The 6,000-nt window shown below is 36.3% G+C and overlaps 1 protein-coding gene across 2 annotated transcripts in view; it reads left to right on the forward strand.

Annotated features, from left to right (window-relative positions):
• LOC145673884 (uncharacterized) overlaps positions 1-1,703 on the forward strand; it is a 58,690-nt gene extending 56,987 nt beyond the window's left edge. For both annotated transcript variants that reach the window (XM_081743672.1, XM_081743674.1), the window contains one exon: positions 622-1,703. The gene's annotated coding sequence lies outside the window, so the exon portion shown is untranslated. The remainder of the gene's footprint in view (positions 1-621) is intronic.
• Positions 1,704-6,000: the final 4,297 nt, after the last annotated feature.

Raw genomic sequence — 6,000 nt, forward strand, 5'->3', positions numbered from 1 at the left:
TGTAGATGGTTTTCTTGTAAACATTATTATTATTATTATTATTATTATTATTATTATTATTATTATTATTATTATTATTATTATTATTATTATGTGCTCTGCTTATTAGTCCCAGTTAAGATTTTAGTGCGTATTTACTTTGAATTGTAAGTGCGTATTTGCCTATGTACACACATGTCCAAAATGATTGTCGCATATCTATAACTGTCTTCTTGTAAGAATATAATTTGATAATGATTTTGCAGGGCACTTTTAATACTGATACTGTGTGTATAATCGGGAAATGTATAATTGTGGTAAACTTAATAGAAAAAGAATTATAAATACGAAAATTAGAATGAGCAAAACAAAATGTTGTAAAATGGACAAGAAAGTTTTATTTTCGTTTTATTGTTCTTATTTACTGCTCTTTTGACATGAAATTTGCCACATACATGTCTTTGCCGATTATACACATACTAACGTTATAAGAAATACCGGGAAAATTCGTTATCAAATTATATTCCTAGAACAACATTTTTATAGACATGCGAAAATAATTTTGAACATGAGTGTACATATACGTTTCTAATGCTTAATTATCCGATCTTTATTTATGAATATTCTTCTTTTTTCCCTTAGGATGAGCCGTACCATATGTATTTTTAAAGAGAGAGAATCATTCGAGGGTTTGTTGCAAATTTGCGAAGATTCTATGGGAGAAGACATGTCTCCATCACAAAGGAAAATTTAACATTTTTAAAAAATGTGCTCATGTGGCAGACACGCTCTTTCAATGACCGTCAGTTACTAACTGTATTCTTAACGGACTTCAGGAGGCAAATTTGTGAAAGATTGAACCAGATTCTAAGAGAAGCTGTTGGCGACGTGGCAAATATAGAATTTTATTGTGACATGGAGGGAAATATTTTCATCACTATTGTTTGAGAAGTAAGGACTTTCATTCATGTATTACAGCACATGATTGTATTGAGCTTTCTAAGACAAGGATTTGTGTGTCCTTTTCAACTTTTTTTACCCATCATATTTATTTTCCATGTTTTAGGGGACTACAAGATCATAGTGGCTGTTTCTTCCAAATGGTTGGTCATCATTCCATCCGGTTTATATATATATATATATATACTTTATAATTGAGTTGGAAAGACAATTTTTTTTTCAGTAATAATTTTGTAACGCAGACTTCATGTGCCGGTCTGTAAATTTTCTCATGAGTCTTGTTTTGCCTTAATAAGCGCATTATAATACTCTTCTTTGTCTTTTCTTTATTTCTCCAGTCCCCTTTGTTTAACCTTTAGATTCATTTGGGATTTTTTCTACGTTATTACATTCGGTACAATGACCATCTTTGTATTAACAGTAAGTGAGTAGATACAATTCATAAACACTAAATCTCGCTTATACTTTCAAGAAATATAACTTTATCATCAGTTTTTCATAACAAATCGGTACTTTTGCGAACTCTAATACATAAGTGTACATTGCAAAACTTTTACAGTAGGTGAATTCTTCATTTTTTATGTACAATGGTTTTAAACTTGTCAGTTCCATATCCGTGTACAGTGTTATTTTTACTTTTGTTTCTACATAAGCATGCGTATTCAGCATTACAACAATATTGTTTATATATTAGATTTTATTTTTATTTCATAACTAGCATATATTACCCGCTTCGCTGGGTTGAAATAAATAATTTATATGCACACTGATATTGCTCATTTCGGATCATTTTAATGTATGTCATCCCTTAATGAAACAGTAACACAAAATCATAGTCCAAACTATACTTGAGTACAGCTCCACAAAATAATACTCAACTGTAAACTCAAGTATAGTTTGGACTGTGATTTTGTGTTACTGTTTCATTAACCTGCTTGCTATGATGGAATAATTTACACAATGTTCATACAGTGCAATAACAACAATACTTCGACAAATCTTCGAACATATGCGACCACAACACATTTCACTTAGAGCGGGATCAAACTGCAACTCTGTGCACCAGATGAGAACATTCTATTTGGAAGCCAACGTGTCTAGTCATGTTACTTAAATTAACAACGTTAAGTACAGAATCAATTAACGACATAACATACATTTTGTTACTCTCAAAAAATGGCTTATTTAACTATTCTTAGCCAAAATTCAATCTTTAGAGTCATTATGTTCAATGTACAGATAAGTTACAAGTATCTTAAACAATGCCTACCAACCGCTATAGCTCATTTGTAATAGGAAAATATGAACGCTCAAAATAAATGCGACTGTCATTTTAAAATTACTGAAATTATTTATTTATTTCTCAATCCATTGCTTGTTGGTATGACAAAGATTAATTTCTGCAGCAAAGGTATTAATAAGAGTTGCATGCAAGTTATCACCTAACTAACTAACTAACTCTATGGCCTATGGAACCCGCAGGTTCAATGCCGCGTTCACAAAAGCTCTCCACTGACTTCTATCCGTAGCTAACTGCATCCAGTTCCTACTTTGCATTCCAATCTCTGCGAGATCCATCTTAATATTGTCCTCCCATCTGTGCCTAGGTCTTCCTAATGGTCGTTTTCCGATTGGTCTTCCAGTCAAGACTTTGAAAGCGTTTCTATTTTCTTCCATTCTAGCTACATGACCCGCCCACCTAAGCCTCCTAGACTTGACGACCCTAACAATGTTGGGTAGACCATATAAATTATGTAGTTCCTCGTTATGAAGTTTCCGCCATTCCCCATTCCCGTTCCTCTTGGGTCCGAATATTCGTCTCAGGATTTTGTTCTCAAATACTTTCAATCTATGTTCTTCCCTCAGAGTAAGTGACCATGTTTCGGAGCCATACAGAACAACAGGCATAATTATCGTTTTGTATATTTTAATCTTCAAATTCCTCGACAGAATTCGCGACGACAAGAGATTTTGAACCGAATAGTAACACGAATTCCCTGCTTTTAGTCGACATTTAATTTCTTCGTGAATATGATTTGCAAGTTATCGCCTACAAAAAATAAATGAAATAAAAATAGTATATTACAGTACTTACTAGGGATGATTCCATCCTGGGACCAACTACCAGAGGAAAACCTATATATCATCTGAAAGCTCTTGCCAAGAGAAGTACGAAACCGTTTTCAAATCACGGGCAAACCCTCAACCTGATCCAATAAGGGGCCAGTTTGTTGGTGTTTGTGACCCTATGTATTGCATATTAGACAGAAGTAAAAATTATTTGTTACGATGCATCACGAGTAAGCGCCTGAGCCCATCATGTTCCGTTTTGCTCATTGCTAGAACGTGACTTGGGCAAGAGTTTGATAATATCGCTTTGCATCCAAACGTACCCATTTGGCCATTGTTGCCAACCAATTGTAAATACAATGTGGCAGATGGTTTCTGTACCACTGGACGTATATCCATGAAACGTGGCATAAACATCATTCGTCACTGGAAAAAATATACTGTGCACGTATTCTTCCTTCAAGGAGCCCAGTTTGTCAGTGTTACCAACCAACTGTAAAAATTGAGAAGGTATAAAGCAGGTTTCGTACCATGAGACGTTTATGCACCAAGATTGGCAGAAACATCACACAACATTATAGAAAAAATACGTAGAGTTTGACCGTTTTTTCCAACCACTCTAGGTTGTCAGTGTTGCGAACCAAATGTAAATATCACAATGCTGCAGATAGGGTGTATGCCGTTGAAGAAGCAGCATTGGACAATGGAAGACATAGTGTGAGTGTGCCCAAGCACCCCAATTTGGCAGTGTTGCCAACCATTCTAAAATATATTTTCTGGAAAGGTTGCCTGATCATTGTATGCGTAGAGACAAAACTTGGCATAAACATCATTTCACACAACAGCAAACATTCTCTGGTTGTTACCATTCCCCAAGCACCCCAGTCTATCAGTATTGCTAACGATTTCAAAATGAAAGTTCTTCAAATAGTAGTATACTATCTTCGTGTAATTTTTATATTGTCTAATGATATGAATGGCATTTCGCGTGATGTTTCTGCCAATCTTGGCGCATAAACGTCTCATCGTACTAAACCTGCATTACATCTTCTTATTTATAGTGTTGGTTGGCAACACTGACAAACTGGGGTCCTTGAAGAAAAAATATGTCGTTTTTTTTTTTTTTTTTTTTGTGACGAATGTTGTTTATGCCACGTTTCATGGATGTACATCCAGTGGTACAGAAACCATCTGCCACATGGTATTTACAATTGGTTGGCAACATTGAACAAATGGGTACGTCTGGGTTAAAGACCTGCACGGGCCGGGCTTGGGCGGGCCGACTCTGTTATTTCTTTGGGCCGGGCCGTGCTTGGGCTGGCCGACACTGATTTCTCTTCAGGTCGGGCCGGGCTGGGGCCGATCAATTGCAATTCTTTAATAATTATTGACTTTCGTTAAGCGATAATTGGAATAAAGCCAAACGCTGAAGAAGTGTGTCCGTGAAAAAATGTTACAAAGAATGCAATAGCTATTTACAGTTTGTGTTGCTTAGCGGCTCCACTTTCACTATACAGTAGAGGATTGCAGGCATTATGCGGTAAATTGAGCTCTGACCTTGACCTTCACTAAACTCAAAATATAAAAAGAGGGTGTGGGAATGTATTGCCTGTCGCTAAATAATATTGCCATCTTCACTTTATGCTAAAAATAAATTAAGTTAGATTTTTGTTACAGGGAATAGAGTTTTTGTTCTCTCGATGACAGGCAAAGTTCTAGGAGGCAATGGTACCATTCGGGAGGCAAGCGTCAGGTTGTGAACCAGAGTTTAGAAAATGTTTCTGAGGGTTATATCAAATTTAGTACTAAATTTTGAGAAAGATTTGGGCTCGAGCTATTTTTTTAAACAATTTATCGGGCCGTGGTCGAGCCAAAAACTTTTAAAATTTATCGGGCCCGGGCCGGGCTTGGGCCAAGAATTTTGAAAAACTTATCGGGCCGGGCCGGGCTCGGGCCGAAAATCTCCAAAACTTTTCGGGCCCGGACTGGGCCGGGCCTAGATACGTTCGGGCTGGATTGGGCTCGGGCCGAAAAATTCGGCCCGTGTAGGTCTCTAGTCTGGGTGCAAAGCGATATTATCAAACTTTTGCCCAAGTTACGTTCTAGCAGTGAGACAAAACGGAACATGATGGGCTCAGGTGCTTACGCCTGATGCATCGTAACATTCATTTTTACTTCTATTGGATATGCAATACAAACACCAACCAACTGGCTCCTTATAGGGTCAGTTTGCGGGCTTACCAGTGATTTGATAACGGTTTCGTACTCCTCTTGGCAAGAGCGTTCAGACGATATATACATTTCCGAAGGTACTTGGTCCCGGAATGGAATCATCCCGAGTTAGAGCTGTAGAAGTTTGACACCGATAAAATACCCTTTAAATGAGTTAAGGAGTCAATGAATTTTATTCTTGTGTATAATAGAGACCAGTACATGTTTATTTCAAAGGATTACTTATATTAATCAAGCTTATCCATTCCTTGTAACCTGTTCCTTGTAAGTAGCATATCACACCAGAAATAAACGTATGTTACTGTTACTTAGGGGAAGGCGTTGTACCTGTGAACACTTTTAGAGTCTTCGAAATTTTGGAGCTAATATTCAGCACTTTTTCCCCAATTTTTGTCTTATATTTCAAGTGCCATCTCCTTGCTATCAGATAGGATGATTTTTAAACGTGTAACATAATTACAGTAGCTTTTATAGGATATAATAAGAACACATCCGTTTTGTTCACAGGTACATTATGGTCATGTACCTTTGAACAAAGTGATAATTACAACGGTTCTGCGGCAATAATATAAAAAGAAGCCACAAATATTAACAATTATAAATTGCAATAGAAGGCTTAGCTATAAAAAGTTCCCCAGAATTGAAACTTTATTAATTTAATTCAAAATTGAAGAGTTCTAACGAAAAGTTGTGAACAATAAAGTTGAGCATATACAACTCTCCACATAACCTTATATGTTATACAATAAGCGAATATTT

Source organism: Thermobia domestica, chromosome 17 (assembly GCF_964235325.1).
Source record: "Thermobia domestica chromosome 17, izTheDome1.hap1.1, whole genome shotgun sequence".
Lineage (NCBI taxonomy): Eukaryota > Metazoa > Arthropoda > Insecta > Zygentoma > Lepismatidae > Thermobia > Thermobia domestica.